We start from the raw sequence: 22,383 nt of genomic DNA on the forward strand, positions 1-22,383 counted from the left end.
TTCCTACGACATATAGCTTTTGCAAAGTGCACATTTTCTCGGAATACATAAAACAATCCGTGCATAGGTGCCCATACCAAACCAACTCTGGCATAAATAAATAAATGAGAAGTTACATGATCAAATTAAGTAAATGAAATGACTCAGTGGCTGCCCTGCATAATGAAACACTATTATAAGGTATTGAAAGTATTGCAAAGGCAATGGTGCTGAAGTCTTTGCCAAGCAATAAACTACTTATCAGGAGAAAACAGAGTTAGCAAGAACTATTGTCGCTTTTAGAAAGCATGAAAAGACAGCCTAATGTGTTTTAATGAAACTCTAAAAAAGAACCACTTTAAACTTTAAAGGGTAGTTTAAGCAGTAAAATGAGAAATGAAATAAGTCCTGAAATATCTTTATATTGCTTTCTAAAGTGCACTGGCGGTGCAGCAGAACTTTGTGAGGGTGTGAATCTAAGTGGAAAGCTCACACGTTAATAGCTACATTTCCTTGACTTTTCCTATTTTCAGATTCAATCTTCTATTTTCAGGGGGGAGCTGCATCGGTGTAGAAAGCCGAGGTGATTACTTTCGGTATCTGTTTGTATCTCCCAATAATGATGATGATGATGATATCTGGAGCTTAAGATTCAACAAAAACACTGCGTTATGCAGAGTTCACCTTCCAGTCTGTGTTAATGAGATGACTCCTGCACCCACATGCTGCTGTTTAATTTGCAGAAACCTGCATGCTGCCGGTATGAAGATGGTCATTGCAGTCATTGTGTGCATTATAGAATATATGCAGCTTTCGACGCTGAGTATACCACTAGTGAATGTCCAGCTGTGCGGCGAGCTCATCCTCCCTGAGGTAGTTACACGGGAAAGGATGATGCAAGTGGAGCAAAATATCCGCATTACCGACACAGCCTTAAATGCTGTGTTTTGTCACATTTTTAATGATCGTGCCCTCACTAAGCTCAGGTTGCGACGTATCAGCGCTGACCCTCGTGGGCTGAGCTCTGGTAACACCTTCCAATCTGTGTTAATGAGATGACTCCACTCGGTCTACGGGTCACGGTGATATTTACAGAAACCGTTGTAGCGGCAGAGATCCGCGCCTCCCTGCGGTGCGTCCTCGCCTCATTTGCATAGCTTTCAGACTTCCCTTCCTCACTCTCCCTGTTTCATCGCTCTCGCTGTGCTCCTCCATGATCGACAGGCTCCTTCACACTTCTCTCCAGTTTGTGTCGCACATGTTAATTAAAGCCTCTAATTAGCTTCCCGTACTAAAAGGCCGCATTAAATCAGAGTTGGAATGGCAAATGATTCCTGGCATTAGCATAATTGTGTTTTTGAAGTGTAAAGATTCGGGCATTAGGGATGCTAGCACGCGTTTTTGTTTCAATGATTTGTTGTGTTTGTGGCTCAGGGCCCAAGGGGCCGCTGGAGGTTGGCTGGGTGGGTTCTGGGGCCTCAGGACCCTACAGGGGCCACACGCTAATGAGCCCCGCTATTCTCTGATGAAGCAGATACAGGAAAAACAAAGCTGCAATGTAATACCCTCGGGTGCTCCTAAGAGTCCATCACAGCAGAGTTTGCTATATGTGCAGAGAAAGTAACAGATAGTAAACCAGCCCCCACCTCCTCATAACCATTGCATCACTCTAAAATTGCAAATCACATTCAGAGGTACCTCAGTACTTACAAGCTCTGTACATAAAATAGCACTTACAAATGAGTCATCGGCTTGGTGATTGTTTGAAATGCTCTGAATCACAGCGGAGCTGACAGCAACTTTCAAAAGCCATTGATTAGATCTGTAATGATTTTGTGCATTCGATTCACTGTACTGAACAACTACAGTTTATTAATGTTCTCAAAAATTTCACATTTCATAAAGCAAGTTACAGAAAGCAGAATTTAAATCCCACACACGGTGGTTTAAAGTGTAAAAGAAGCAACTACAAACGTAGCTATGAACTGCAAGGAGTGTAATGGCAGGATTTAGTTGCTATGGAAGCAAAGAGAGTGACAAACAAGCAAAAATACATCTGCAAATTTTTGGAGGTTGTAATTTTGGGTTTTATTAAAGTGCACATCCTGACCAAGCAGAAAAATTAGTCTGAAAAATTAACCAAGGGTCAGCCAAAAACTGCAGTTCATCAACTGGCCACTTGAGGCTGACTCCCAAGAGTAGGTCAATCCCCAATGACTCCTATACTAAAAGGCACAACTTGAGTAGTCCATGATCATGTTTACAACCATGTTTGGTCATGATGACAGACAACAACTTTATGTGGGGGGAATTTTTTGTTAAAGGCCCTCAATCAAAAAATATTGAGGCATAAAGTTCTGAAATATTGGGAGCAGCTGAGGAGGAAAAAGATGGGTGACAACATAGTCCGCTAGGCTCCACGACAGCGAATTTTATTGCAATTTTTTGAAAAATTAATCTTTTGAAAATTAAAAAAAAAATTTCATGCTTTTTGACTGAAATTATAGTATTTTGTTTGTATTACTTAGCACTCAAGAGCCGTTATATGTGTAAATTTCATTTGCTAGATTAGCCTTTCTAGCACACGTCCATAAAGGGTCAGTTTCATCCTTTCTGCAGCCTAAGCAGAGGCGCCCCCCCTCTCCCCAGCCACCTCCTGCAGCTCATTTAGGGGCACACCAAGGTGTTCCCAAGCCAGATGTAATCTCTCTATTATGTCCTGGTCCTGCTTCAAGGCAAATACAATCAATTCAGGATTAAAAAAACTAAAGGGCTAAGAATAGCCATGTCAATCTTTTATATACAGTTCATGGTAAGCAGCCTGGTTGAAATTTTGGAAAATGTCAGTCCCAGTTATCCATAACACTATAGAGCCACAAAGACGTTTGCATCTGTTTGTGGGAGTTGTAGTTCCACGCAAATGTGAGAACATATTGTCAAAAATAAAACCTGTATATGTCCGTCAGCTGTACTCAAACTGTCCTGTCGCAGGAGAGTGATGACTTCAGGATCCACTTCCTTATTAGTGTTAGACTCTGATGCCCCAGGTCATGTCCTCTATTATAGAGTGACATATCTGGATTTACAAGTGATTAGTGCTGTGCACGTCGTCAGCTATCAAACATGACTGAAGCTGTCAGCATCCCATGAATCGTGCCTTGGGGTAAACATGATGTACTTTTCAGGAGCTTCCTCTGGGTGAACTCGCTCACTGCTTCTGTGGTGAAATTATTCAGGGTGAACTCGTCTACCCAAAGGCACAGTGGTGGAACGGTGACAGTTTGGGGGTTGTGTGATAGCTGAGAGTGTTGTCATATGAGTTATTATTGAACCAGCCAGACATACCACAATGCAGCACATTCCCGCTCTGGCCTTGATTCCGCTCCAGGCATGAAAACCCATTAAGATGCATTGCAGAAAAGTTGAAGAAATGATGTAAGGAGGAGGCAGCAGACAGAATTATTACCACTTCTACACAAGGCTGCCGTTAATATCATTAATTCTAATTAAACGATTTTTCTGTCAGCAGTCAAATCATTTCTGGTTTTTTTTTTTTTCCAAGACCAGTGTTGATTACATAACGGCATACTGCCACGTTCTTGAAGTGACAGATGTAATTATGTGGAATGATTTTTTTTAATGGCTGTAATATGCATTTTTACTTTTGAGAGAGAGAAAGAAAGAAAAAGAAAAACATTAAAAAAAGATGGAAAGCAAGAGAAAAGACAAACTCACAGAAATATGGAGACTGCATGCAGCGCCAGACTCTGTTTGGAAGTCTAACATTCATTATGTCTGTTTCACTGGTGCTGTTAGTCAGAGCTTAGTAGGAGATCGCAGCCAGCCAGCAGAGGAACCAAGGGCACTGCCAGAGGCTTGATTTACACAACAAAAAGACATTTCACCCTATGTGACCTGGACAGGACTTTAACATTGTTTCTCAAAGTTTTGCCAAGTTTATGTAGTTGCAGCTGCCAAAAGGAAACTCCGCTAGTACGAGCTGTGAATGTTGGCCGCTGTGCCCCCGCTGCATCCATCTATTCTTGCTGCATCTGTGTCGATTGCAGCTCCGGCTTCTGTCAACAGGTACATGAAGTTTGAACTTTACTTAAGCTGCAAAAAGACACTGAGGTCTGCCATTATAGAGGAGTCAAGAGATGTTACTTGGCATTGCGCAGAGCAGAAAATAACTAAGTTCAACCCAGTGATTGCCTTTATAAACAACAGTAATAAACCGAGACACAACAGCACCACGCAGCTCGCAAAGCACAAACCATGTAATTATATCATTTCTGAGAATGTGGTTTCCTCTCTTGTTCCATTTCTTCACTTAAAATTCAAATGTGTTTAGAGTCTGAGCCATTATGGAAGTGCATTGCAAAAGAAGAATGCATAAGAATAAAGCTGACAACTGGTAGAATGTAGGAAATAGCGCAGGTATCGTGTTATGAATGCGTGCCTTTGCAACATATTGACGGACCTGTTGATATCACTGTTTTATTTTCATAAATAACCTGTAATGCCATAAATAAATGCAACATGACTAAGAGTGCTGGCATGCTAATAGAGTATTTGACAGGCAGTCTTAACACTTAACTCTAGCACAAAGCAGAGTTAAAGATTATAAGAGTATCTTTGATTTTTCAGGTATTTGGCTGCAAATGTCCATCCATTTAATTCCATTTAGCCAATTCATATTGGCCTATGTGAGCTGTCTTAGGATGAGAGGCAGGAGCGGTCTCGTCTCGCTTCATGAACAGCAAATATGACGTCGGCAAACACTGTGCTTTGGTGTCGTTTTGGCCCTTCGTGCAGGTCAAACCTCCGCCAGGTTAAAGACATGAGTATGTGATTGTGTCAGTTCTTACTGCCAGTTTATATCAGATTATACAGAGGGATATGTTGCAACAGTTTGAAAAGGCGAGGTTTTCTGGAGAGGAAAAAAAAAAAACAACCTCTACAATTTCTTTGCCTTCAGCTTTGACTTCTTCTCTTCCTATACCGGCGCTGATTTGGACCAGTGTTGTTTGCTCGCAACACGTCCAATCCGGCAATAATAATGGACCCATAACACAGAGAGACAGACTCAGATGGGTACATAGCCAGATCTATGGACATTTTAGAATCACCAATCACCTCAACGTGCATTTGAGAGTATACAAACTTTAAAAAGGAAGGCCAGCCAGTGCTTTGTAATGAGGGTGTTAACCACCGTGCCCTTCCTGATGCCAGCAGCATAGGTTATCGCAGGTTTTTCCAATGTATTTAACAAGTTGTCTGTCCAATTAGTGTAGAGATATGTTTGTCAAACAAACAAAGCAAAAAAACAATACAAATGTCAACTTTATTGCTGTGTTAAGAGAGCAAATCCGAGGACTGACAGAGTCATGAGGGAGCCATCATGGTGAACAATTAAATTTTAATAGTATTCAGACTAAACCAAAATAGCAGATTGAGCCAGAGTGCTATCTGTAGAATCACACAGGTAATTCAATAAGAATTGTTTTTCCTCTCTAACAGCAGTTGGCAACACATAAAAATCCAATCACCTGAGATGTTTGTGTTCCAAGAAACCTCTCATAATCTGCTCCACATCTCTGACAGATGGGTAGTCGTTAAAGCGTGAGCGTTACATAGCCACAGGTCTGTGTTTCAACATTAGATTCTTAGATTTCAAATGAGCCATGATGTGCTTACAGGTGTGCATTTATTGGCCGTTTTACAGCAGCTTCAAAAGTGACTCAGCTAACCAGAAGTAAGGACCAAAGCAATCTGTTTAGTCACTATAGAAAAAAAAAAAAAAACCCAGATCTGATTTATAATGTAAGGTTCACTCCTGTTCTCCTGAGATATTGAAGCTATTTGACCAAAAATTAAATTCATCAGCTCAAGTTCAACATGTACGTTGTTTCTGTATTTAAAAAATAATAATTTTCTTTGGTTTTAAAGGTGTTGTCAATAACATGCAGGCATTGTAAAGTGAAATGTGGGCGTTCGCCTTTAAGAAGCACTGACAGACAGTCTAGATAAAAACAAGCCGATGGCAAGATGACAGGAGCAAGAATAAAGTGATATTTTAATTTGAAAAATCCCAGCACCTCATTTGAGCTGGGTGGAGCTCCAAACACCAGACAGAAATATGGCAGGTAAACACACACACACACACACACACACACACACACACACACACACACACACACACACACACACACACACACACACACATATATATATACACTCTCGCTCTTTCTCTCTCTGCAGCTCTGATTGAGTGCAAGTGTCTACGTTGGCGGTCAAGGTCAGCTGATAATGGGAGAGATTGAGGACAGGGTGAGGCGGCGGGGGGGTCGGCAGCAGTCTCAGGTAATGAGATTTACGACCCTGAGCTCTCACTGCGCACCCCCCTCACACCCATCCCACCCCCCCCAACCCCTCAGCTAACATGATTTATAGATCTAATAGTCGTCAGCGCTCCCGCCTAAGATAGAGCCTTCACATTATCAGAGAAGGAAAGTCATCCGTTCAAGAGGGCAACAATACAGAGACAGCTTCTTAGATGTTTCTGCATGTGTTTGTATGTGTGTGTGTGACATGCTAATGCTTCAATGCATGAAGACATCAGCGTGTGCACAGATACCTTATCTTAAGAGCGGAAATAGTTTATGTTTGTATACAATATAACAATACAATACAACAATAGATCATTGGGCGATTCAAGGCATCATGTATCATCAACTGGTTATTACCCAGCTTTTCACCTGTGCACTTTTGGTTTTCTGGCTTCATTGCTGTTTTGGTTTTAAAACTACCTTATCAGAAGTAACTAGCAATCAGTTTGCAACTAGCTGATGGACATTCACTAATGTTGATAAAGAGCCACGTAGTTGTTGGATGCCAAAGTGTAGCTAATTAGAGGACAAACAATAGCCTTAACATTCAGCTATTCAACTACATAGCTAAATCATCAAAGAACTCTATTTTATTTTAATTTATTCACTTACTTTCTGTCAGTTTTCAAGTATGGAGTGGTCATGATTATTCTAAAAAACTTAAATGCATTTCGACCAAAATGTTTTTTTGGACTCTTAGGAACAAAACCTTTCCCTTTCATGACAGTCACCAGTAGCAACAGATATAAAATTTAAGAAGTGAATAAGTTAACTGATCCTCGCCAAATCCTAGCCAAACTGGGATCACCTAACGTAACCCATGCATGTCTTTGAATTTTAGGATGAACACTGGGAGGTTTAAAACCCCAGCCTGGTTTAGAACCTAGGTCCTTTTTGCTTTAAGACCATAAATCCAAGCTCATTCAGACCAACACAAAAAATGACCACCAACCTAGCTGAACTGGGAAATTTCACAATTTTCTTTCTTAAGCTGCTTAGCAAATGGTTCAAGCCATTTGGCATTTTCAAGCAACTACTAGTGAAAAGACCATTGGCAACTCTAAAGTGGGAAGATCCCGAGATAAACTTGTCTCATTTTGAAGTGATTATCAATGTCGGTGCACGATACTAATGACTGACATATGGCAGGATACTAAATGCATCGGAGGATTACCTAGGCAACCAGAGCATGGAACATCCACTAGGGACCAATCATCAGTATCAAAGAAACTGATGGTTTAAACAAAAGCTCCTTGAGCCAACTGTTGTTGTGATGTGGCGCTATATAAACAGAATTAAATTGAAATGAATGGTTGATGGTTTAATTTATTGAACTGTCTTTGTATTGATGTCTGCTCAGTAACCTTATATTTCCAGTTGGTTTTATAGCTTCCACTGTTACGTGCAAAGCAATATTGTAATGTAATACTTAATTGCAGTCAATAATAATGCAAGATGAGACAATCTAAACTGTAATTTTTTTTCCATTAGCAACATAATTGCAAAGAACAACCTCAGTTTTTCCTTTTCATTTCTACCAGTAAACATTTCCAAGTTTTGAAGCTAAGCTAACACTGAACGCAAGTGTTCTGAATAATACTATTTGTTTGCTCAACGTAAACCGTGTTGAAGCGATAATAGTCCAATTTAAATTATAATTAAAAATCCAACACAAAAGGCAACTAGCTGCCACACAGAAGTAATGGGATAACTCTGCCATGCCACCCCATACGCTGTTCTGCTCATGTTATAACACTGTAAACAAAATGACAGTCAAGTGAAACAGCACACAAGCAATGCTATTGTTCCAGTACACTGCACAAGCCAGCTGAGGCACTGCGGCGGTAAGGATGGAAGCCATTGAACTTACTGCTCATTACCAGTACAACCTCTCCTGGAGCTGCAAAACAACCGAGGCAATATTTAGTGTCTGTTCAGCTGTTTGCGAACTCTTCTGCACAGAAAAAAAACACCCACCCAACAATATGGTGACAGCCAGATTGCTTCCCAATAGATGTGGTGCTAATATTTGCACTAGGCCGGCTGTACGTGTTGAAAAATATGGTGGATTGGATTTCGAGTACACCCTCACACACATAAAAAACCCCTTCAGTTGTTTGTTCTTACATACTCTCCCATCTTGGTGTATTTTGAGAATTAAACCAATAAGCCCCCCTGCTAAGCCCAGCCTAGCAGTTATTGATGTGCTGCCTTATTATTGTCTGGAGTTTATTCTGTTCATATTCACTGTGTCTGCCTTTGTGCCAAGAAGCAGTTACTTTAAACAGGCTGACACCGAGGGGCTCAGAGACACACAGGCAGCTGTGGAATTTCAGGCAACAAATATGCTGCAGAAATCACATTAATCCTCTGATAGCATTTTTATTAGTTCATGCAATTGTTTCAGGACACAAATACATATTAATGCTTTATTTTGTGGAACAGAACAAAATTAAAGGGGAATTTTCTGCTAGAAAAGGAACATTACACCCAATCATGATAAAGGGGACTTAAAACCAGCAAACACCTAACGGCTTCCCAGCAGCTTACACTGGTCAGCTGTGTGCCTACTCAGTGAATCCTAAATGAATTTATTCATGTTCCATTGTCTGGAAGTTATAGTTTTGAGTTAATTTGGATACAAATGCACTAAGAAATGAGTACAACCACAAAAAAATGCAATTTAAACCCCCACCCTGCTTCCTTTTTATCAGCTAATTTTTCATTTATTATATTTTTACTTACAGCAAAGTCACATTTTGATGAAGTGCAACCCAAAATGCAATCAAATGGCTCTTAATTTTCAGCCTCAAGGCTTTTGTGCTTATACAGTGGTGCAGAAGCAAACAATGTATTTGAAATTATTAAACACAGATGGAATGTAATTGTGTAGTTATTCTAGCTAAAACACTACAACAGTCATCTGTACCTGAGCAGATATACAGACATTTACACTACATATAATTACACTGAAAATTGTGGCTCCATAGCATAATGGGCCATACGTTTGTTTAATAAGTGAAAATTCCAAGAAAGGGACATAATTCCCTTGGGGGGTTGTGTCAGGAAAGGCATTCAGTGTAAAAATCTGAAACCACTGGTGGCTTTTTTACTATTACACTGAAAATTACACACTCACCCATCAGTTTGGACTGATGCCTGCCACTGGAGGGGGGGGGGGGAGATAACATTTGCAACTTTATATTTCACTGACTTTTATACTGACATTTATTACTCTTTATATTAAATACTTCTATAGTCATGTGTACAATAAAAGTATTGCCAAACTTAAGAATGTTGCCAATCATGGAAAATTTTCTGATCTCCCCACATGTTTTACTTGCTTTGGTTGATTCCTTATTAACAGCTTCTTCTTGCCAGCTGACAGGCACAGCTCATTTTTGACTTTCCCCATCAGTGACAAAATGTAAGCTGTGCTATGGATCAAAAATAGATCAAGTTAGCAAAGAATGACATGTAATTAATATCCCAAGCTTTGTTTAATTACCTCTGATCAGTTTTTAAACATGTAAATATTTAATCTGCCCACCTTTCACCCTACGACAGCCAAGATAGGCTCCATTCTTCCATTAAGTTACATAAGCATATAAGAAAATGGATGAGCTGATGTTTTATATAAATTTTAAACTTAATGACAAAATTTTAAATGAGCACTTTTATAATGACAAAGTGTGAAGGTTCACCCTTTGTGATAACTGCTTTAAATAATACCATCCTTCTGGTCATCATATCCACTTAAGCACCAAATATGCTCATCAATATAGTTCCCAAAGATTGCACCATTTACCCCTGTTTATGTAACATGCTAACATCTTCAATGCCTAGCTGTTTTAGGACCATGTCTAGACTTTGCAAGCATTTTTAAAAGGAACTAACATATCATTGTCATGACTACTGGGAAATCTTCACATTCATATTTTTGGGTGTAGCATACAAACCTTTACCCATCCTCTTGCTGTTATAATGCAAGAGAATGTGTATTATCGCAACACAAGGAGTTCTTATCTTGTTTAAATTTAGTTTATTAGATGCCTAGTAAGGCACACAACATCTCTGGGAAACAGCCCCGAGAAAGAAAAACACAACAACAAAACTTTTTGCTTCTAAGACTTTGGATTTATACCTCATGGAGCTGACTCACTGGAAGCTGCCCGCCCCTGCACGCCTGTGAAATCACCCCGTATTATCTCCTATATCATTTTATCTCATCACACCCAGTGTCTCGGTGTGGGTGTGTGTCGGTAATCATGTTCACAGGGAAGTTTGTCACTTTGAAAACAGGTGGGATAAGAGGTGCGTTCAGGCAAAAGCAGATTTTGTTCAGAAAGTTGCTAATGCTGCTAAACTGAGAGAGAAGGGGAGGGGGAAACTTGTTTTTCATTTCTTCAGAGATTTGCGTTATTTAAAGCCCCACGAAGAAAGGGCTTGGATGCTCTTATTAATTTCGTTTGTTTGTCGGCTACTCAGCTCTTTCACCTGAGGAAACCATGTCGGCTGCGGGGATGATAAATAGTGCTGTTCAAGTGCCTCTACAATTTTCAGCTCAATAGAGAAAATGCACTGTTGATTTCTCGGCAGTGTCTCAGCTGCTTTATTAGCAAAGAACTAAAGGCACATTTTTTTCCCTTCTGTTTATTCCTCTGTCGGTGAAAAAAAAAGAAACTGTCTCTTGAGCTCCGTTCAAACTGCAAATGCCTCCTGGTTGCAGAAGCAATCAACATGCACCCCAAATAATAAAACTTCAGGGTGATTCAGAGGACAGCCGTGTATTGTCAGTAGATAATAGTGTCTGCTTGCTGTCTTTCCAGTTCTAGTCTCTCCAACAGCAGCGGATCTCAAGATGTACATTTCATGAGGATAAATCTGATTTCGTCTTTCAGAAGCCAGGATTTCAATTTTCATGCAAAGGTTAAAAACAGATTAATACACACACACGGTAACAACAGCCCCTTCTCTCACATACATTCAAACATGTACAGTAACAGCACTTCAATGCAAAAGCAGCTTTGTCTCAACACAGAGGAGGGCTAGTGTTGCCAAAGAGAGCTTAAAATGGCTGCTGAAAGTCAGAATACTGGCGCTGAACCAAGCCCAGCAGACGGTGGACAGGCTTGCGGTTGGATGGCTGGGTTCGAAGGCAGCAGCTTGTTAGGATGGAAATGGATTAGCGAGAGGCACAATGGGAGTCTTAGGCGTGTCTGTGGTGTTGTGTTAAAGCCCTGCCTACGTTGCCCGGGCTGCTAGACTCATTTATGCCCAGCGGTGCATGCAGCAGCCAACTCTCACACACAGGGCTTTCCTAATTGCCATGGTTTCTTCTGTGCTCGCAGCGACAGCCTTGATTCAGCATCCATCAAAGCGGTGAATTAACCTGCGGCGCCGCGCAATTGTTCTGTTCGTCACATGCAGCTGGAAGTGGAATTATTTTTCTGACACAGTAGTGTTACATTGTGGGAGGCACTGCGGAGAGTTTTACAGCGAGATGGAGAAATTCGGAACAATAGGCAGGTTTTTCTTCACCTGTGCACAGAATAGCTGAAAGGTTTCATTGCAAACTGGTAAAACTCTGTGTTTACCTCCACTGCCATCGAAACACGATGACACACTTAAAGCATAATTGAAGTTTATTTCACAATTAATATAGCTATAATTATTTTACAGGTCATGCTCTCTTTGCCCTTGTCACCTGTTGCAGAGATGAGTCACACAGAGCACTATATTTGGATAAATAACAGGAGTTTACTGCATCAATCCCAAGAGTTATTTTGCATAAATCAATTTCAAAAGTTTACTTAGAGCTTCACTAAAAGCAAACACAGAAAATAGCCTCTTGAAACATGCATTAAGCATCCAGATCCAGTGATACATGACCTACAACACAATGGTGGCGTTCATGTTTTCCTCTTGTACATTTGCACCTGATTTGGCACATTATGGAGGCAACATTTTTTAAACCCTTGGTTTTTCCATCTCCACCTCCCCAAAAATATTAAATGCATAAGTGATTGAAAGAGTTTGTGCCGACTAGTTGCTGGAAATTCTGCAGCGCAACGTTGCATTGAAAAATGAGTGATGACTCCTAAGTAATTTAGATTTTGTGTTTTTCACGGTTGTATTATGTGCCCTTATTAAATGGCAGTCAGCAGAGAGATGACAGGAAATTAGGGGAGAGAGATATGGAAATAGCATCCAATAAAACATGCCCTAAATGGAAGAAACAAGAAACAAGTTCCACACACACACATACACACACACACTCAAATCCACCCACGCAAAATTATCAAAGCTTCGTCTACAGTATCATTAAATTATCTCAACGTTGTACTGTTGCGCGGGAACACACAGGGCTCTCACAGGGCAAAAAATATATAGTATTAGATAACAGTCTGTCATAGGACAGACATGTGTACACAAACAAGTCGATGCGGTTTCCGCTAAAGGCCATTAGGAAGGACATATACTTGCTTTTTAACCATGCTTCTTCACAGACAAGTGGCTCTGTTGTGAACAGAATTGATCACATACTTACCAGTGTACAACATGTACTCCTAGAGGACTCCATTAAAGAGCTTATTCCAAAAAAAAAAAAAACACCATACAAAACTTCTAGATATAAACAACAAAATGGCAACTCTTTAGACCAGGGGTCCACGATCCCAGTCCACGAGGGCCAGTGTCCCTGCAGGTTTTAGATGTGTCCTTGATCCATCACAGCTGATTTAAATGGATAAATTACCTTGTCAACATGTCTTGAAGTTCTCCAGAGGCCTGGTAATGAACTAATCATGTGATTTAGGTGTGTTGACCCAAGGTGAGATCTAAAACCTGCAGGGACACCGGCCCTCGTGGACTGGGATTGGGGATTGGCTTTAGACTCTGGAAAATTGGCATCAGTAGACTTGTGATTGACAAAACAGACGCATCCAATGACTAGTGAAGCAAAACACACCATTGGCACCGTTCCCACTGTTTCCAACATCTTCCACCAAGCACAAACAAAACTGTCTCAGACTCTGTCCATTTTTTGGTCGCACTTTCTGTTACAGCTCGATATTAATGCAGCAATGGTGATGTAATAAGGTGGAAACGAGAAGGTAACAAATATACAAGTAATAACCAGCTAATATTTTGTGAGTTTATTTTGTAAGCTAGAAAAAATGAAGCATACTGAAGCTCAAATGTGGTTAATTCACTTAATTAAAGCTTTATTTCAGACTTGATTATATCTCAATCTATCTATATATATTTTTTGCCTATGAAGCAAAACCCATTAGTAATAGCATAGTATAACATAGGTAACAATATGATAATCTGTAAGCACTAAAATAGTAACAACTGGTCATTAGAATTTTGACGTATTGACTCTAAAGTGCTGGTAGTCTCATGATAATAAGGAAATACTAGCTTAACATATCAGGATAATACAGTATTGTGCAAAAGTCCTGAACTCCCAGTCTTTTCTTTGTATTTTTGCTTCTAAGACCAAACTTTCTTCCAACTTTTTTTAAAGTGGTCTTGGGGAACAGTTCTCTAGCTCTTTCATAATACAGTTCATAATACAGTTTGGCAGGCATAAAATTGTGTTTTTGCACAAATAAGGTGATTTCCAAAAGCCATTGACTGAAAACCTGGTCTATTTGAGCGTGGTGTACACCAAGGAAAGTAGAGGACAAAAGAAAAAAATGGCACGCCAAAAAATTATCCATGGCAGACGGATATTATGGATATTTAAAATTAAACCACTGGAAAGTAAATGATTTATATGTAGCTATGCCATAAATTAACATCCTGACCATATGGTACTTAAGTTTACAGTAGCTGCCTTTGGCTAATAAGGAAAACGTTCTCTGAAAATGAGACAGACTTCACATTAATGATAACCGTCGGCTTTCAACACTACTCTAATCAACCTATTAATGACATCTTTGCTTAACTGTTAGTGGGAGGGCGATTCATCTTGAAACAAGAAAATAATATTGTGAAATTATTAGGATATATAACCAAGAGTGAAATCCAGCTTTAACTCAATGGATTTAAGTATGTTTGTATTTAATATATGTTTCATTGCTTGGCAATAGTGTCTTTCTTCTAGCTTAAAAAATTAGCTCAACCACAGAATGTTATTATTTGACTATTTTGGAATTAAGTAGTAATAACTTACTATGTCCATATTATTATCTCCCTCTTTCTGCCTTGTTACCCCACTATTACCACATTGTTACCGAGCAATAAGTGGACGTGTTACCCTTTTATAACTGGAGGTTTTTTATAACAGCGCTGCTGTCGCTGTGTCGCTCACACACATGAGAAAACTGCAGACTTTAAAACATTTGTCACTGTTCATGTGCCCGTTAACCCTGGAACCATGATGCATCTATTCATGCATAAAGCAAATGCACAGTTGAAAGCAGGTATATATATATATATAATATATATATTGCTTTAAAATCGGGGCCCTGTTACTGTGTATCTGGATGCACTGTCATGACAAAGTTAAAAAGAAGGAAACCACCTTTAATATTATTAGAAACACCTGTGCAACTCCTGTGGAAAAGAGAAAAAAAATGGCTTTTCACACTCGCAGGCTTTAGAGTGTGTAATTAAGCCAACCCGCATGTGTTTGGACTGTGAGGAGAAAACTGGAGCACCTGGAGCAAAGCGAGGAGAGCAACACATTTCACACCCAAAAGTTCATCAAAGGAAAATCCAAAGGAAAACACCGCAGTAGTGGAGGCACTGTGTGACTGACAGGTGATGTCTGGGAAGTGCACTGAACACACAGCACAAAAAGCATTCGGTTAGAACCAAAGATGTTGCAACAAAGAAAGATGCTAGATGTCACTGAGCTAATGGTGGCAAAAAATACACTCCAGTCAATCATTTCGACTAATGGCAGCAAAAGTAATTTCATATTTGCTTGTTAAAATGTGCCACCAAATGAACTAAACTAAACAGCCCTATCTTACTCCACTGTGCCAAAGAGCTTCACTGTAGTGTACACACTAATAAAACACCATTAATAAATCACACTGTTGTGACACTTGGAGACATGTTCCTTCATTATAATGAACATGTTTTATTTAAAGTCAGTTCTGAGGCTGTAAATACTGTAGTGTAATGTGTGTGTGACTGAAAATAGTCCAACAAATGCTATATTTCCTTGTGTTTAAAGGTTTTTTTCCAGGTTTTTTTGTAGTCGTTTTAAAAGATTTACGCTTAGGGCTGAGTGCAATAGTGTTGCAAGTAGCGCTGGTGAAGGAGGAAAGCAAATCCAAAAGCAGGACACAGAAGGCGGATGTAAACGTTCAAAATTCAAATCTTTAATCCAGGCCAAGGTCATGCACGGGTAGGCAGTCAACGATGCCAACAAACCAGCAAAGGAGCTCGGCAAAAGAAAAGAAAGAAAGAAAAGAAAACACAACAAATGCAAACAAGAAATTAGAACACAAGTTACCGCAAGCCCTGGTAAGTGACAGAAGGATACAGCAGAGGACTGGGTAGAGTGATTAACTAATTAGGTGCAGAAAATTGGAGGGAAAAAGAGCAGAAGTGAGAAGAACCAAGGATTACAAACACAAATATAACAGAAAAAGTCTTGAGAGACAGGCACACACTCACAACGTTGATGCATTTGTACTTTTAATGCATTATCTGGCTCTATCTATCCAGTCCATGTCAAAGTCAAAATACTCTGGTTTATGAAAGTGACACATGGGTTTTGCGCTAAAAGTAGCAATGCCAAATATGTTTCACGGTTCCAGCGCTGTGCAAGTGCAGCCTTGGCTAAATGAGGACTGACAGGCCCCTAATGCCCTCTGCAGCGAATAAATGGATAATCGAGAATCCTGTTGTGACGCCCCCCGTCCTGCGCCTGAGATGAGACGCACAGACATCTGAGCACTCCAGTGACACAGCCAGAGATTGATTTTGCATGTGTGTTTGTGAGAGTGACAGAAAGATGAATTTATTCTAGTTTCGTAGTGTCAGTCACACTATTTACATATTCATTCCTCATATTATAATGCAGTGACAGCAATGTTATTCTGTTGCTGCCTCCATGTTGTCGGCTTTGCATTTACTGCAGACCTCTGATGAACAGGCAGGGACACACGTCAAGCTTAGACCTCTCGCAGTGTTATCTCTTACCCGCTCAGACACAAACGGATACGATGAGAAGGAAAAACTTCTCCAGGAACGGATTTGGAGCTAATGAGTGCTAGTTGGTATTATTGCCCTTGTGGTTCTTGGTAAATTGGAAATTTGCAGATGTGCAATTCCAGCCTGGCCGAAGAAGACTGCATAATATGATAAAACGCTCCAAAAACTACTACTGGAAAGATCGTATGGTTAGATAGAGTGGCTTTAAAAAAACTGAGTCAATAAACTAGAGAGACTTGCAACGCAGATTGTAGTCAAACAGTTTACAGTGCCCAGCAACTCTAAAATGTTAACACTGGGATTTTTTGTTAACTTTATATAAAGATTACATCACTAGCAGTTAGATTCTGTGCATTAATTATGTTGTTGCTCTAAATCCTATTGATCTTATCCTTCGTTTTCTTTTTATTTTCCTTCTTTCTGGATTTTTTTTTTCTTTTTAATCCATTGTTGAGGTGCAGAATATTAAAGACTGGGAGAAAAAAACATGCATTAATTTGTTTTTTTTTTAAATATAACACCAATAAAAATAAAACTATTTTAGCATGAGAGAGAGTTTCTGTAGGGGTTTCTGCAGATCCCAGGGAAATCCCTCAGTCTAACAGTGACCTTGTCTTTATACCTTCTCTAAAGAGGAAAATTCAAATGAAACAAAACTCAAATAAGGTGATACAGCCATCTGATCAAATAAAGCTCAAGATATTGAAGTATAATGCAACAATATGACATAAAGCAAAAAATGAAGCTTCTGCATTGCACAAAACTTCTAAATTAGATCATATTGATGATGGGCAAGATTAACGGAGCACATTGAACAATTTGCACTTTTAGCTGAAAAACTTGGGAGAGGGGGGTGGGGTGTCTTTTCGAAATTGAGAAAAGGACATTTACTTTCTTTGGCCTGTGATCGAGAACGATAGAGAAGTGTAATGAAATAAAAGCCAGGCAGAGGAGATAGACTACTGGGCAAGTCACGTCCGTCTGCAATGCACTTATCAGGTGGGGATTTTCTGGAAGTGTCAGTCGGTATAGGAAGCCTTCAAGGCTCTCGGGGAAAGGGGATGCTGCGGTAGTGACAGGGCTATCTGCCTCTGACAGCCCAAAGACCTAAAACCGGATGGCTGGGAGAGATAAGGCTCTGTCGGCAGTGGACACACACAAACAGAGAGGACACACACACGCGCACACACAGAGACAGGATGCAGCCATACTTGCCCACGCACACATACGCACACAGATGCACAAACACACAGCCACAACACTGGCATTCACTTTGCATGAACAAATTCCCCATTGCCTGACCACTCGCTCATTCATTCACTCATGTGCACTGACACACACACACACACACACACACACACACACACACACAGTGGCTCCCTGTCTGCCAGCCAGCGAGGCTTCCCATTAGCTGTGGTGCAGTGTGCTGGGTGAGGAGCGCTGGGGCGAGAGACATCAATTTGCTTCCTCTAATGCGCTCGCTGCCCCCACAAGACATATTGATTATTTCTTCCCCGCAAAGCGACAAATAGCAATTTCGGGGGCATAATGGAGATAGATGGTTGGTTTATAAGAAGCCCCCAAAGAAAAGTTGTAAGGAGGGGTGGAGGGCTTTGGGGGGATGGGGATGCTCTTCCTGTTTCCTCTCTCTCCTTCCATTCCCCGGTCTCTCTCTCTCTCTCTGTCACTATGTCTCTTACCTTTTAACACATCCACCTTTCCCTTGTCGCTGCCACTTTCGCACAGGAAAATGCAGTTAAGAGCAAACAGAATAAAGATGAAAATTGAACAAACAGACAAGCAGGGTGTGGTTTAAAACAACGAAATGGAGTCAGAGACGAGTAGATGAAGGCATGGCGGGGCTTTGGGGTGCACAGATGTTGAGGCGCGCCACCAATGCACATTCATTACGTGCCTCCTCCTAGGAGCGTCGCCTCCTCTTAATGGTTGTACTGCAGAGAGCAGCTGCTGCCGCAGTGTTTGCTGTGCTTCGCCATCCGTCTGTTACATCTACTTCATATCCCCCTTGTTAGCATCAGTGTGACTGATCCATAGGTTTCTCTTATGGTGAGATAATGAATATTTGATTTTCAGTACGCTGCAGGCACACTCCACAAAAGTTTGAAGTTCATTTTAAGTTCTGGGATGAGTTTGTGCTTTAAGGACTGGATTTTTATTGACATTTACAGTTGTATTATTTTTGCTGCCCTAAAGGCTGTTACACTTCTAAAGAGTCCTAGATAGTTTTTCTTTTTTCATTCAGAGTTGACAAGAAGGCTATATATATATATATATATATATATATATATATATATATATAAATAATATGATGACCTTTCTTTTAAGTGGGCATTTTAAAGCTTCATTATGCAGTCATTTTCCAAAATTTACGATTTTATCTTCAGGTTGCTGTGGGTTCAATTTGTCCAGATTTGCTCGACTTTATCTGGCTGCTGTTCTGTACCAACATCCGCTGTAACCTTCTCCTGCAGATGGCTAATAGTGCTCACATTTGCTACAATGCGCTGGCTGATTTGAGGTAGCTGATAACTGGTGGTTGTATAAGGCATTGTTGCTGCAGACTCCAGGCAATAAATGAGGTAATACATGTGCGCTGCTCATCACATGATGAGCTGATGGGAAATGTTGCTCAATAATCCACCAACGGGGACAACTTTTTCCATCCAAGAAGATGTCTGCTCTTGATAAGCATTGAAAAGATCCATGATCTTGATTGCAGAAAATTAATGGACTTTTCAGACTGCCAGAAACCATACTGCTGATCTGACACATGTGCATGGCTTGGCTTGTTGCGTAGAATAAGCAAAAGCACACAGAGATCCTCCCGAGCTGTTTCTCAGGTGAACCGATGGTTTAAGGTCATGCACACATTTCCTAAGGGAATGAGGTAAATATGCGACTGCTGGTACTTAAAATAGCTGAATTTTCATTTTAAGTAAGTATGGCTTAGCACAAGGATCATAATCAAATCAGTCGTTATTGGGGAGGCCTATTTTGACAAGAAAACAAGTGTCTATAGTGGCATTAGGATTTGCTTGGCTCTATTTTACTTCTTCCCATGTGTTTAAACTATTCGAAGAAGACGGGTATGGTTAAAATTTAGTATGAAGTAAGAAATTATTTTAAAGACCTCTTTCTCCAGTAACGAGTAACCTTTTATTTTAACCAGAAAGAACAGATGCTACATTTAATCCTTGGGCCTCTAAAGAGCTTAAAAGATTCAAGATCTGTTTCATCAAAACACTGATGTTTTCATGTCCTTTGAAGAGCTGAGGCATGAATTCACTCTCAGTGGAAAGCATCTTTTAAAGATATCCAGCTGAGAAGTTTTGTAAAATCACATCAACATATTTCGCTCACTATACCGCCATAAAACACCTACTAAAAAAGGGCCGTTTGAGAAAGGGCATCGTAAATTATAAGTCCGTGTATACCATGTTCAGGTCAGTTAACACGATAAGTTAATTTGTGGAATAAAGATTTAGAAAGTGAAACTGCAGCAGTGGATTGGAAATCAACATACACTCAAGCTACACAATAAAACAACTAATACATGCATGTTCCAAGTTAAATTGCTTGGATAAAAGCAGACACATGTAAATGCACAAAGGGTAAAGGAAGGACATTTACTGATAGTCTAAAACAAGTGAAAGTGAACTGAATGTGTGTACTTTTCTTAGCTTGTTTGATAAATCACAGTATTTAAGAATATAGTATTTGTATTTATATATATCTCCATCTCCCTCCAGGTTTCTTCCTGTTAAAAGGGAGTTTTTCTTTCCCACTGTCGGCAAGTGCTTGTTCAGTCGGGGGTTGTCTGTTTGTTGGGGTTTTCTCTGTATTATCAGATGCTCTTTACCTTACAATATAAAGTGCCTTGAAGCAATTGTGGTTGTGATTTTGTGCCATATAAAGAAAAATTGTATTGAATTGAAATATTTAGCACCTTTTTTTCTTCAGCATTAATTTCATTGAGATGCTTTGAGCAGTGACAAAATTACAATGAAGTCTCTTATGTCTTATCTTACTTGTTTTTTCCAAACAGAATCCATTAAATATTTATTTTAACATGTTGAATGTTACACAGTGCTCCAGTTGTAGTTTATAGCATATACATACAAGCAGTTCTGTAGAAAAAGTATCAAATGTGTATATGCTTTCATTCAGAGATATAAGAAATATCTTTACAAGATGCAGCAGAAATTTGTCATCATCATTGGCAGATCTGTCTCAATAAAATCCAGTAAGAAGAACATTGTTATGATTGACAGTGTATTAATGAACATGTGGATACAGGATGTTATAACAGCAATGACTGTACTTAGGAGTCTCCCCTGAAAACGGAGCTCTCTTTGGCTCTTTGTCAGCTTGTGTAGCTGCCCAGCTATTTATTCTCTCTCACCACTTTCAACTGTTTTTCTCAACAACAACAAAAAATTCTAAAATCCAAATGCGCTCCACCTTTCTAAGCACCAAAACACAGACACAGCCTTGCTGTGGATCACAGCTTCAAAGGAGTCAGGTATTTCCCTCAGGAGCTGGCAAACACCAAAGACAGAAGTAAAATAAATATTGGACTTAGAATAATCTGGTATGCAGTGGTGGTGCATGTCCACCTGCTGCGGGATTTCATGGGTGGAGCTGAGGAGGTTTAGCTATAAAAGAGAACACCGGACAAGGATTCTGCAGGGCTATTTACATTCCACCTTCCCATGGACTCTTATGCATTTTTGTCTGTGCCATATTCACACCACATGCCATTCCTTGGTCATCAGTCATTAAAATCTGCTGTCCACATAGGCCATTTAGTAGCACATCTACTGACCTTCAGGCTTTAACCTTACATCAATGAAATCAAATATTTTTCATTCTTGTTGAGTGCGGTCTAGTGATCTGCTAGCTGTTCAGTTCAATTCAACAAAGTGGCACAGCAGTTTGTAAAATAGTCACAACTTTTAATCCACTGATTTATATTTGTGGATACAAATTTTCCATTCTGTGGTGTCCATGTAAACAAAATACATATATTCCACTTTTAAAGGGCAAAAAGGTCTGCAGGATGTTGGCAACGCAGTGTGCTGCTCACACAAGAGACCACAGTTAGAGTGCTACATACATTCCATTTGTGTTATTGTAAGTTACTTGTCATTAGAAAGTACTCAGTTACACTTTTAGGCTTTAAAAATTCCTGAATAGCTTCAGAAAAAACTTTTTTCATTTGTTTTCTTGGGTGTCAAAAGACTGGTTTGGTTGTGGAATACTTGATAACTTGCAGAGCATATCTCTGCAGACACATACTTCCTATCAGTTACAGAAACATGCTGACTGACACACACACACACAAAGAAAAGAAAAGGAAAAAACAGCACTATTCATGTCCATAAACATGAACAATAGATAGTTTTGCCGTGAGACTGGATTAAACAGAGAGCTTCTTCTGTTTAACAGTGGAAAGTTGAAGATGTCGAAAGTCAGGAACTTGACTTCAGTGCATGGAGTTGAAGCTCCTGAGCCGAAGTTTGCTCAGGAACACTTGTGTGTGGTTTTAGGTTGGTTGCCAAGATTCAGTAGTTAGATAGTGAGGAAAGCACAGAGGAAAAACTGTATGTCTTTTTCAATGCACTGGTGAGTGCTGGAACACTGCCCTCTGTGTTTTGTTTTGTTTTCTAGTTTGCTATAATGGATGAGATTGCAAAAAATGATGAGGCGCATAGTGAAAGTCTTTAGATAAGTCGAAATGTGAGTTTAAAAAAATGCAGGTTTTGCTGTAAATAAGGTGTGGGAACAATTTTAAAAGGAATCTGCAGAAATAAAT

General features: G+C 39.8%; 1 long non-coding RNA gene across 1 annotated transcript in view; it reads left to right on the top strand.

Moving 5' to 3' along the window:
• The window catches only part of LOC134616073 (uncharacterized), a 54,516-nt gene that overhangs the window by 12,774 nt on the left and 19,359 nt on the right, over positions 1-22,383 (top strand). The gene's annotated exons all lie outside the window — the stretch shown is intronic.

This window comes from Pelmatolapia mariae, linkage group LG17, assembly GCF_036321145.2.
Source record: "Pelmatolapia mariae isolate MD_Pm_ZW linkage group LG17, Pm_UMD_F_2, whole genome shotgun sequence".
NCBI lineage: Eukaryota > Metazoa > Chordata > Actinopteri > Cichliformes > Cichlidae > Pelmatolapia > Pelmatolapia mariae.